This window comes from Anoplolepis gracilipes, chromosome 3 (genome assembly GCF_047496725.1).
Source record: "Anoplolepis gracilipes chromosome 3, ASM4749672v1, whole genome shotgun sequence".
In the NCBI taxonomy this organism is placed as follows: Eukaryota; Metazoa; Arthropoda; class Insecta; order Hymenoptera; family Formicidae; genus Anoplolepis; species Anoplolepis gracilipes.
In genome coordinates, this window is record NC_132972.1 from 699,190 (window position 1) to 712,897 (window position 13,708).

Genomic DNA, 13,708 nt, shown 5'->3' on the forward strand with positions numbered 1-13,708 from the left:
TGCAAAAATCGATGACGCAATCGTTTCAACCCGCGTCAGTACCGGGTAGCGGAATTTATCCGATAATGCGATGATACGGCTGGCATGTGGTGTGTGCGGTGTCGCTAGTTAACTCTCTATCAACCACTTCCCAGTCACATACCTGTATATTTGCTCTTATGATAGATATTATACGCTGAGAGAAAGAACTAATTGGATGAATAAAACCGGTGATTATGCCACCGTTCAAACTATTATTACATCAATTCAATGATACAAATTGCATAATTAATACAACAACGACTTCGTTGAATTAATTTACGTAGAACTAAGATTACAAACATCTTTTCTTTCAAAGTTATGAAAATGGCCACAAGATGAAGAGAGAGCTCTGTTATTAGAAAAAAAAAAAAAAATACTTATTATTTCCCAAAGTATATCATTTGCAATTTCACTCAAGAGATATAATGGAAGTATACGTAACATTCTTGATTAAATATCCTCTCACGAGAAAAAGAAAATATAAAAAGAAGGAAGCGCGTTACATCTGTCTTATGTAAGACTCGACGTTGAGAGGAAACATACCAGGGCATGTTCAAAATGATTTCAAGAACTCGAAACACGTGTTCGTCCTTCAACAGGAAGCGATGCACACACCGCTCTTTTCACATTTAATTGGCAGATTTAACTCGAAGGGATTCAGTGGCTAACACGAATCACGTGTCGTACCGAAAATGTAATGCATGTTGCATCTGAAAAATATTGTTGTAAGAAAGCGAGATGAAATAATTTATTTAAAAAAAAAGTTCATAAATCACATTGTGGAGAAACTAAAAGGGTGTGATAAATTGACGGAAAAGATTGATTGCCGATAATTTTGAATCTCTTAATGTTAAAACATATCGACTTTAATTTGCGTAGGTAGATAGGTTACACATCAATCTTCATTCCGCAGATTTTAATGTGTTTAACTTTACGTAATCCAACTTGCACAAACCCTACATATTTCATAAAACGTCAATTACTTGTCATTCTAATACAATAAATTTCATCACTACAAATTGTTTTAAATGCTGTAACTATATAATTAATTGAATATTATATTGGAAAATAAAAAAAAAATCTCGCGAGATTTACAAGGTGTGAAACGCACGATGCGGATCAATACTTGGCTTTTATATTATTTCAAATAAATCAAGGCTGAAATGTATATAGATAGAGTTAATCTTTTAAAATATATTCATATCCGTCTTCTCTTTATACTATATAATATATATATATATATATATATATATATAATTAATTGCATGATTTTTTATTTATTAATATTTTTGAAGATTAGGGAGATTGGATCCCATATTTCGCACTCATAAGTATGAGATTATATGACAAAAGAAAGAACTTATTCTCTCCATTTTATCAAAAATTCTGGATGACTTTCGTAATAGGATTAAATCAATATACGTATCTTCAATAGAAGCTGAAAATACTGACAGAATAATTATCATGCGATGAATGTAATTATTCTCGAGCGATTATCGCTGGTAGCTGCGATTAATTATCGCAGCCTGACAAGCTGTATTGTTTTACTTTTCTGTCTGACAAACGCGTCTACCAGCGCCGGAATAGAAACGGTAACTCTCGCATTTGTTCGTAACAGCATCGAAACACCGAGAGAAACGAGGAAGCGAGGAAGCGAGGCAACGACGTGTAACAAAATGCGCATGTGAACAAGGCAACGCGCGGATCGAAGCACCGGAAAACGGACATTCGCGGCTCGCGCGAAAATACTCTCACATAGGAGAAGACACGTTGTCATTGGCGGCGATCGTTAACCGAAAATCAACAAGAGATCAGCGCGGATGGAAAGGAACGCTCGAATTTTTGCGAAATTGAATTTTTTTTCCCCGATACCTCTCGGAGTTGTTAAATATCCCAGGTGAACGCTTTGCGCGAGGATGCGAGTAACCGTAGACAAAAACAAATGCAAAAATAATATAAGAGATACAATATATAGGCTGGAAATAATTCGGATTTTGATCCGTACCCCTCTATTTTCCCTGCACAATATTTATTATATTGTATTATATTTTAAATTATTAATATTCCAAAATGTTCGCACGTGAAAGAATAAATTAAAATGGATTATAATAAAAATTGTTCATCACGCGAGAATTTTTCAATCATGCTATAACGCCTCTGCTTCCACCTCGCAAGAATGCATCATCGGAACAACGACGAATAACGACACGTTACATGTTACCTATACATGCAAACGAGCTTTCAACAAAATTGGTTCTGACAAAATCGCTCTCTCGCCTGCGAATAGGAAAAGTTTGGCCGAAGAATACATAATGCTTTTTTCTCTCGATAGTCTCCCAGGATCTCTTTCCTCGTTCTTCCTTCGGAAAAATTTCGAAAAATGAAGATCAGGGTCGCATAAATACGCAACAAATTGTGTACCTGTACGCAACCACATTGCACGACAGTGTATCATAAATAGAAAAATATTTCGTTGCTCGCAATTTCCGTCTGTTTGTGTTACGTGCGCGCTCCATACACGTAACGCCAATTAAAAAACACGTAACGCTTTCTGGTATTAAAAAAAAAAGAAAAAAAAAAAAAAAAAACACGCCAAAGAGGCAACTAAATTATTAGTACTCTGTGCGATATCGAAAAACGATAAAAACTTGCGTCGTCTCGTCGCTCCGAGATCTGCGATTTCCTACCGAAATCACTGCGATTGCACGTGGTTTCAATAGTATCGGTTAGGTCAAGGTTCCCCAACGCATGCACGAAGTGCCATTGCATTCTGATCCACGAAGATTTCTGCTAAATATATACTCTCGCAATGAGAATGTGAAGCTTAACATGCAGAACTCATAATCCGACAACGTGAAATTATATCCCGAACGTTTAAATAATTCATACGTTGAATACATGTGAATTACTAAGTCGCATAATCGGATTTGCTAGAAATTATGCAAAATATTTTCGATTTCTTTCTTTCTCTCTCTCTCTCTCTCTCTCTCTCTCTCTCTCTCTCTCTCTCTCTCTCTCTCTCTCTCTCTCTCTCTCTCTCTCTCCTCTTCTTTTGTGTGTTCAGCATTTATTCAAAAACTTTGCAAAATATCAAAGGTTAGCTATAAAGGTTAATTATAACAATCATCGACAAAATTAGATTAAAATAGTGTGTTTGAACCATTTCCTTTTTTCAATTTTTAATTGGATATTAAATGATTGTAACATAAATAACGATGTAATCATCTTTGGTATTCTGAAAATTATATAAAGAGGCAATGGCGTAATGAACGCTCACCGATGCGTTCCTTTTACATATTATGCAATTCTCATTGCAGCAACCATGTATGTACATTCATGATTCGTAATTAATTTATCATGTGTTCAACGGCAGTATCGAAAGATAAAAGCTTCTGTATGTAGGATTAATATTTGAGGAATCCGTAATGAATGTTGCTTTCAGGATCATCAGAAACATACTGAATGATATTTTCAAACTTATCGCTATGACCTTCCACATTCTTGTTACGTTTGTTTCCGGTCTCCATTCATTGAAATGTTGATTCATAAAGCTATGCATTTTCAATGACTTTTTCGATAGTTGTGAAAATTCTTCAATTCTATACGATACGATATTTATTTTTATAAAATTCTTTCTACCATTCTATTACTAAAGATAAAATTATTCGCTCAGTGTTTAAATTTAAATATTTCTTTTTCCTAATCAATAATTTTATACATTACGATTAAATTGATATATTAACTCAAAATATATTGATTTAATCTTTACATTAAATATATTAAATTTTTGAATTTTTAATATACACTTTTTTTAAGTACGTCAAAGCGATATCTTTTCCCAATTCATTCATCATTATTATACTATATAATAAATAAGTTATATTTGAAATTTTTTTTTCACAAGCAGACATTTAAAAATAATATATAAATAGTATTGCGCAGCATGTTGACCGTGAATAGATTTAGAAAAATCAAATATCAACACACTCGCTCGTTAACATATCGAAATCAAATAATAAATGACTGTTGTATTCAAAACTCGCGTGCAGTTCCAATTAGATAACGAAGACCGCTTTCAGAGCAATAAGGTTATCGCGAAAATAAATTGCGGTTTGCGGTTTTAATAATATTACTTTCAAATTTGACGATTTAAAATTGTATTCCATATTAAACGCAATAAAATGCAATACACACACATAAATAACGAATCTTTTCAATCAAAAATCATCGATGTAGCTTTGCTAAAAATGTGCATCATATATTATTGTTGAAAATTCAATATTGTGTGATATTAACCTATATGTATATTACTTACATTGACAATAGTATCAACCACTCAAAAGTTACGAATCAACGTTCAAGAGAACGGAAAAAGAAACATAAATAAATAGATAAAAAAATTGCAAAAAAAAAAAGAAGACGCAATAGTTTCATACACCGACAACTTTTCGCGCGAGACGACATCTTTGGAAATCACATCTTACAGGATTTAATAACAACGATCGATGAGACCGGCTCGTGAATCTCGAACGCGCCGAACACGGCAACTTTATAGTCGTCCAAAACAACCTGCCCTGCCTGTCCTGTTCTTGCCGTTCGCTGCAGCTGCCGTGCGTAATCCACAGACGATTGCACTCCGAAAATCGCACGTCGCGCGACAAATTTTCACTTCACACCAACGCGACGTCCCGACGGCTTTTTGCCGAGCTCGGCTCGTCGCGACTTCAGCACGAGAAACGCTACGGAATCGGTGGGATTATTTGGCGCGCGAGAAACCGGGAATCGCGTCGAAACGCGCGCCGCGAGGTCTGAAAATGTACTGGCGCCTGGCACTTGGCGCTGCCGCGCCGCCGCTCACGCGCACCACGATGCGACGCCGTCCAGCCGCGCCCTCTGTCGGACGTTCCGGAAAATAAATTCGGAGATGCATCGATACGTCTCTCGCACGCCTCGCCAACTGTCACTGACTGTCACTCCGGCTTCAGGGGCCATTTCAGGGGTTCACCAAACTTCGCGATTCATTTAATCGCTCATTATAACTTGCATAATTAACCAACATTTGAATCATTTATCTTGTTATATTATATAATGATATTAGAAATTTTGATATATTGCTCAATCTGTAAATTAATTAATGATTAAATTAATAGAAATTTTATGAAAGTGCTTCTAATTGCAACACGGTAATATAATGTCGAGTCAAATTAGATTACAAGTCGAAATTATCTCTGCGTGAAATATATAAATTACACACACACTCATATTTGTTCTTGCAATTAATTATTCGCAGTGTCTCATCTTTTACGTTTTCGAGCGCAATTTTGACATTTCCTCGTTTTCAAGAGCCCTCGAAGACACGTAGTTATTGTTCGAAAGAAGAAATGCTCTTCTTCACTTTTCTAAATTTCCTGTATTAGATAGCAATCTGTCGTCGTTGACGCTCCAACGGATATTTTGATTTACAGTAGTGAAACGACGAGCCAGTCTTTGCTCAACGCGGGAAGGGATGGTCCACGTGCGCGCGGAAACGAGTAGATTTCCTACAGCAAATTAAACTCCAAGCCGGAGGTGACGACAAGTCGACCCGAAGGCATAGCATGCCAAGAAACGCGATTTGCTCGGTTTGATGATTCTACACCACGTGTTAAAAAAGGAACGAGAAAGAAATTTCCTTTTTTTTCTCTTTAATTATTGCATTTAAATCTACGTGAACGTGCATCGCGGATACGATTATTAAATTCGTTGTGCTTTTGAGCGATACGACGAAGCTACCACAGGCGCAATTAGAGAAATTATTAAAGAGATATAGCGAAATGCGCGAGAAATTTCTTCTTTTCAAGGTCATTTCTTCCTGCCTTTAATGTTCTGAATTTCTCTACAACATGCAGAATTAAAACCGTTATATCGTATATATATGGCAATAATTTTTCCTCCATATGTGCTTTAAGACGAGGAATCTTATTCACCTTTCAAGTTTATAGTTCTTTAAAAAGAGTATTAATCATCTCTATTTATAGTGCCTGTACTTTTAATTAATAATCAAATCTAAATCTATTCTTTTTATGTATAATTAAGTATAATTAATATATTATTTAGGTGTATTATTTTTGCCTCTATTTGATTTCTATATTCTTTTTTTCTTTTCTAATTTTAATCAAGAGATATCTGTATATATTATTCTGTACATATTAATATTATACGTATTATATAGGTATGTACATGTATAATGTTATGTAATAAAACAAAAAAATTTATATATGTACATATGCCTTTAAAGAATCGAAAATGCTCTAGTAATTTTTAATAAAACTTCAACTTCAAGACTTGAGATTAACACGAAAAGATCGATCGTGGTAAATTTAGCGTCTACTCTCATAATATACTACTTCTCTTCTACTTAAACACAAAACGCTCGTTATTTTACTCCCATCACGATTCGCTCATTAATGAAGCCTTAATTAGGCGAGTTCGCCTTTTTATCCAAATGATAGTTACTTCCGGTTCCGCTTCCTTTAACTTTTGTGCAAACGAATTAACTGGGATGACGTTCATCATCGTCATGCAGTCGATTAAAGGATTAAGATTATTCGTTCAGCAATCAAGAGACGAAATCAATAACCATAAGGTTTACCCGCCGTAAAAAAACAGTTATACAAGTAAAAAATTATATATAACAAATATGTATAGGAAAAAAGATTAAATAGAACAACTTGTAAAATCACCAAATCGATAAAAACATTTTAGAATTTTATTCACCAGTGACTTACGAAATAAATGTGTACTTGAAACAATATATCCGAGAAGAAAATCTACGAGTTCAAAAATTAAAATTGAAAAGAAAATCGTAGAAAAAGAAATCTTTATTTATTTTTATTCTGCTCATATATATCTTTAAGAACACAGTTTAAACGTTTTTCTTATTTTAAACATCTAAAATGTTATTTTCTTTTAAAATATATACCTTTCTTTTCTCCCTCTACGCCCTTTACCCTCTAATATAAAGAGTGAATAAAGCTTTCTTTTTAATGTAATAATATCATGGAAAAAAAAAAAAATAATTGACTTTCCTTGAAGCGCATGCATGCATAAAACAATAATTACGTCTACTCCGGTGTCTCTCCCATCGATTTCTATGAATTTCCATTAACTCGCGACATATTCATTAAATATAATATCCAAAATAGCAACTGCTAGTGCGCTCTTTCTAGGAATATATAATATGCCCGCGAGATATAAAGCGAAATTTAACATAACGTCTCGTTTTCATTTCCTTTCGCGCCGCGTGTGCAATACGTTTAAATAATTTTTGCTCCACAATATGACGTCAATTTAGACGCTAATTAATCTTCGGAGTCACGCCAGCCACGAATAAAGTAAAAAGATCCCTACTTTCCTAATGTAATTATTGCGTCGCACTGAAGTGTGTCGAATCACATACCAGTTATAAAATACGAATGATACGTGTACTTTTTACTATATTATGACATCGTGAAAGTACAACGTTGCAACGTGAAAACGTAATTCTACTAGTAGATCGTCTCGTATAAATATTGGAGAAATCGAAAATACTTGTGACGGACATACACATAACCGTTCATTTTCGTAACACAAATTTTATATCATTATTCAAGTTTTCTCCAGATTTCACGCATCGTTCCGATTTAAATAGATACAAAGTTTTTGATGTAATAACTCTTTCCCAACAACAAAAAATGCACATAGATACATAATTATTATCTATGTCAATATCAAATTTTTCTCTAAACATTATTCTTTACTATTTCATAGAATATTATTGGGAGATTTGGAAATTAATCTCACGTTACTGAATAAAACAAGTCTCGATATAACATGTTAATCTCGATAAACGGCACGATCGATCAATAGCTGCTATTCATTTTTGATGCATCATTTCCATCCTACAGCAACAGTTGGCTCATTTCGCCTTCGTTTCAGTCATTAATCGTAATTTACAACGCTTGAATTCCGCGTTTATATATCAACATTATACAAGATACATCACGAGAACGATATTAAAGGAGATGTGGAATAATAACACAATCAAATTTTCGATCGACCAAAAAATAAAATTTAGCTTCAAGTGAATTCTTCGTCCTTTGAGCTACCGAAATTGAACGATTAGATCGCATTAGACAGTTTTTACATATTCATCATACACAACACTTTTATTCGAGATTTGTAAGTCTCGAAGATTTGTCGTAGAAAAAAAAAAAAAGTTCAATTTTTTCCTTGAAAATTATTGAAGATCATTTGATACAGAATCAACGTTTCTCAAAGTGCGCGACTTACATCTTTTCATGTCGCTTCTACTCGATCTATCACAATAACGGATCCAGAATTACGTTTCTCTCGTGTGTACCGACCGTGCTGTCGCCTCGTGTACTTGAGCCTTCATGAATCGTTTGCCAATCTATTGCACGTGTACGCTTCTGTCCGTCGTCTTTCTCTCTGACGATGATCGCATTCTCCTCTCGTCGTTGGTATCCTCCTCTCACCACGATATCGGGTTATCCTGCTCGGCGGTGGAGGTGCCATATCGACCTGCCCGCTCTCTGTCTAGACTAGACCTTCACCAGAATATGCCAACCAAGCCGGTGATGTTACAGGCTCTAGTACCGTTATAACGCTCGCTTTTTTCGTCCTCGATATACGCCATGGCGTCGATCACGTCGATGAGGACGACGTGAAATGAAACGACCGTTGTGATAACACTACAAGTCGCAAACTTGTGCGTGTTTGTGCATTTGTCTTGTATTTACATTGTAAAAACTCGTTTAAATATTTGTGTTTGTTCCTTAAATCTTATCTATAACAGAATATTATTGACGTCGATAATTTTAATGTAATTTTGCAGTACGCTCATAATAAAAAATGATTTTTACAAAGATACTCATCACTTTATGTGAAAAAAAGTTATTATATCAAAAATATAATTCTTGAATAAAATGTGATAAACGATAGAATTCCACTATAGATGTATTTATGTTACATTGAGTTTAAAATCTGTTAATTCTGATCTATTTTAATTATAGTGCGTCATTATTAATGAATAACGACGCATACACTAATATTAGAATTCTCTTACTTTATTTGTCCAGAAAATTCTGATCCATTTATGATAATTCCCCGATAATAAATGAATGGCATTGACTTTCTAATTGAGCACACGTTATCCCAATCTGTTTTGATCTGATTTAGTTATGCAGCTCGAATCGAGAAATGTACTGACAGATTCACTGAAGTTGGAACAAATTTCAAAAATGACAACATGTATTATTTCCTCACGAATGGTCCGACAGCTACGCGAAAAATACCCCCCCCCCCCTCCCGCTAAAATCACCACGTAATTCGTTTTCCTCTCTCTCTCTCTCTCTCTCTCTCTCTCTCTCTCTCTCTATGTATATACATATATATATGCTTCTGATATATCTGTCGATAACAGCATTGAGAAATAACCACGTAACCGCGCGGTTACATAGAAAAAAGGAATATAAATATAAAAAAAAATCACGTATAGTGTAACGAAAAAAAAATATAAAATTTGTAAAAGGAATAAGAAGTAAAGCGGCAGAAAAGAGAGAAAAGAAAGCCTCGTGAACGTTGTGCGCCTGTCGTAGAAATTATTAGGTCGAAGCCACTTCAGGAAAAATACCAACTGACGACGAAGCGGTAGCAGGATTTTCTAGAAGCACAACCGTATATAACGAAGTATTACGATCCACGCAAGCAACATACAGGGTGAGTATTTACACCATAACTCTGATATATTATTTCTGAACTTATCATGAACACAGAATGTCGTACGAATGTTTGCAAAAATATGTGCAAAGAAAACAAGAGAGCGTTTCACTGTCTTAAGTTACTAATCAGATTTTTACAAGTTTCCATATTTAACAAACTTAAGTTTATACATTAGTGTATAATAAATATTCCATTATATTAAATATCATATTTGTTGGATTTAATTAAAAAAATAAATTAATATTATCTTTTCTTGTATATAATACGTATACATTTTTTTATTTTAAAAAGTTAGTAAAACTAGTTTGTTAATAAGCTAGTTAGTTAGCTAGAAAGTTAATTTGTTTTATGTCGGCTAACTTCACAAGAATTTTCTTTTTGAAAATCAGTACGTAAATCAAACTATCTGTTTATGTGTAAATTGGATTTTTATGAACCATAAACTACAGCATATGAACTGTACATATTCTGCGGAGGGTCGACCATTGAAGAATGCAGATGGCAAACACGTGCCACGCTTAAAGACGCTACAAAAACTCGGAAAAAATGCTTTCTTAGGATAAGGAAAAACAGATTTTTTTTTTTTTTTGTGACAGATATTTTTTTTCGTATACACCATTACGCTACACGATACGAGTCGAAAGATAAATAAGATCGATATCACAATTCCCGCGGCTATAAAATAAAGTAGGGAGATTCCTTGCTCTTTGGATGGAAAGACGTAATCTCGTGAATATTTCAAGGTGAAAATATTTCAAGGATATATCAAGCCAGAAAAATTATTCGATTATAAAAATAAATGACAGATTGAAGTGGGTGGAATAAAGTAAATTTGAAGTATGTAACACTTTGAAGTGAGATGTAGGATAGAAATGATCCGACGGCTGATCGATGAGGAAATTAACTTCGAGCGAACGACTAATTAGATTAAACCAACTCTCATCGAATATTCACCCATCGCCGTTTATTTATACATCTTTTCCCTCGACTATATTTCATTCTGAGTGATGTTTTGTATCATAACATTTTACTACACTTTCAAAATTTTAAAAAATTGCCATATTTTTCCAATAATTATTCCATTAAATTGATTAATTAATAATGATATTCGCCCAAACTTGAAATATAATATACAAATTCACATGTATAGTATATGAATAAAAAGTTATTTTTCTTTTTAATAAAGCAAATAAATTGAGATTTTATTAAAAGGAAGCAAACAGTATTGTAATAATAATTAAAAATATATCAAAATCCATTTTTTATATAAGAAAGAATAAAAATATTTAAAAAGCAATTTTTAATATACATATTTATTATATTAATATATATAATTATATCATTATTTAAAAAACATTAATTTATCAATCATTAAGTACTTATTTTGTTTTCTCGCCCATTTATTTTCAAAAGATTATCTATTCATTACACATATAATTATTCTATATAACATGTTATATTCATTATAGAAATGTAATTTTTAAAAAATTCAAAATATGTCTTTAAAAAGGTATACGTCTGTCAAATGTTTGTCTAATCAATATCTGCACATGGTTAATAAATCAGAAGCCTACGGTATGTCTTTTCCGCTTTCGACGTATGCACTCGGTCTCGAAATTAAGAGGAAGTCTCGAGTAATCGAGGAAGGTGAACATAGTTTTTTTTTTTTCTTTTTAATTGAAAGAGTAGAGTAAGGCAAAGGAGATGCCGATAAAAAGCGACGATAGAAGGAGCGACTCAGTATTTCTAAAGGCATTCAAGGCAACATACTCGACATCGACGCAGCCGCGACAAGAAGTACTTCGTCTGCAAACAAAAGCCGAAATGGTCTCTTCTTCTTTTTTTTTCTTTTGAATACGAATTCAAACAAACTTATTTGATCCTATGGCTACCTACTTCAATTTGCTCGGCACTGTGATTTCTCACATTAAAATTTTCGTAACGCGCAATATTTCATCCCCGAAATAACGATTTTCGTTCTCCGGTGCTCGTTAATATTTACTCATCTTTCAAAGAGCGGCGACAGCTGTCGATGTCGAACAGTTCGAGAAAGAGAACAAATCTGACTTTCTTCCTTCTCAATATATGGTAAAATAGTACACGTTCTTTACCGTCGACAAACTGCAATAGCAGCATTCTCCTTATCGATCGTCGTTAACGCTCAAAAGATATCTACCATCCATGTAGTATTTATATTTGAAACAGCTATGTGTGATTATATACAACAGTTATGTATAATTATGCAATAAGAAATGTATTATTAAAAAATTTATTATTGAAAAAAAGAAAAGAAAATTCAATCAATTATTAAATCATCTAACAATAGGTAATATAGTTTGTTTAAATTAAATACCATAAGTATAACACGTGTATTGCATGAAAACATATTTAGCTTTTTTAAAATCAATAACATCTTGATATTTATAAAAGAGATGTTTTTTGTTGTCTAATAATATTCTCTTTCGAAATTATACATGGTCGTTTGAATTGAGAAAAGTAATGATAGTTTTCATGTGAAAATGTTAATAATGGTTCTTTGGAGATACTACATTTATTATTATAATATAAATAATATAATATAAAAATTAAAATGCTTTAAAATGCAATATCTCTTATGTAAATAATATCAAACACATATTTCTTTGTTATAATAACATTAAACTGAATAAAAAAAGTAACCCGCGATCTGGGAAAAATACTTAGAAATCAATTTATTGCTATCATTACTTGTTATCAGAGTTACACGCACGAAATTAATTTCCAATATTCTCTTAATACTTTATTGAACTGAAATATCTCCTAAACGTGATATCGTTATTCATTGATTTAAATAACAAGGGAAATCAATAAAATATAGTCAAAGACTTTGATTGTATCAGCTAATTTCAGTTCCAGGTCACATTTATTTTTGGCTATCACTCATTTCAAATTAAGCGTACATCGTGAAAGATGTCGAGGATATTTTCGGGATTCTGAATAGTGGAAAATTAACACAGGAGCAATCTGCATATATATATATGGGGTGCATGTAAAAATATTTTTATCTTTAAACTGTATTCCTTGAATATATTAACGGAACTTGATTCGTAATAAATAAAAAGAAATATGAAATATCCAATTTACGTGTTACATTTTTCTAACAAAAGTCGTGCGACGAATCATAATCCGCATTATAAATATGCAATATAGTATACTTATCAAATTCCTTTAATTATATTTTAAATTATTTTTTAAATACATGGAGTATCGAAAAAAGTTGGTGTGACGGTATTGATCTCACGGCAGGGACGTCGATCCGATTCCAACCGATTCTATCCGACGTAAATGCCGTTGCAACCGGCTCAAAGCAGCAAAACAAGATTCACGACACGCGAGCCGAACAAACGCAATAAGTCGCCAGCTACTTTCTAGCCCGCGGCTTGGTGCCGCGAAATGCAGCTTCACGCTCTTCTCATGCGGTTCCAGCGGTGAATTCGCGCGCGTTTGCGGCTCTTTGGAACGAGAGGAAACCTTCGCTCTTTACTTTTAATAAGCTGTACGCGCGTATACAATGCAAAATAAAGACAACATAGAATGCACGTACACACACACATATATATATATATATATAAAACATCAAATTTGTTTCACAAAAAAATGTCCGATAATCTTATATATAATAGAACGACGAATAATATTTATTTTCTACAAAAATTTAAAAAAGAAGACGTGTATATATACCAAATTTTTTTTTTTCTGTAAATATTTTACATCAACCATATAAATAAATGGCTTTTATGTAATGTACATTATATCCCTGGAAAGTTTGACGGTAAACGATCGCGTGTGAGATGTTAAAATGGAGTTCAAGGGCTCTCGTTTCAAAGTGGAGCACGCGAGTGTCACTTCCAGTTCTGCAAACTTGACACACATCTCCAAGATTTGG

General features: G+C 33.3%; 1 protein-coding gene across 10 annotated transcripts in view; it reads right to left on the reverse strand.

Moving 5' to 3' along the window:
* Window positions 1-13,708, reverse strand: part of LOC140664139 (rap guanine nucleotide exchange factor 2) — a 116,754-nt gene that overhangs the window by 49,759 nt on the left and 53,287 nt on the right. For 3 of the 10 annotated variants that reach the window (XM_072888930.1, XM_072888926.1, XM_072888928.1), the window contains exon 1: window positions 4,506-4,830. The exons of 4 other annotated variants lie outside the window; for them this stretch is intronic. The gene's annotated coding sequence lies outside the window, so the exon portion shown is untranslated. Of the gene's footprint in view, window positions 1-4,505; window positions 4,831-13,708 lie in introns of those variants that run through there. 3 more of the 10 variants (XM_072888936.1, XM_072888932.1, XM_072888937.1) reach the window with 1 other exon arrangement.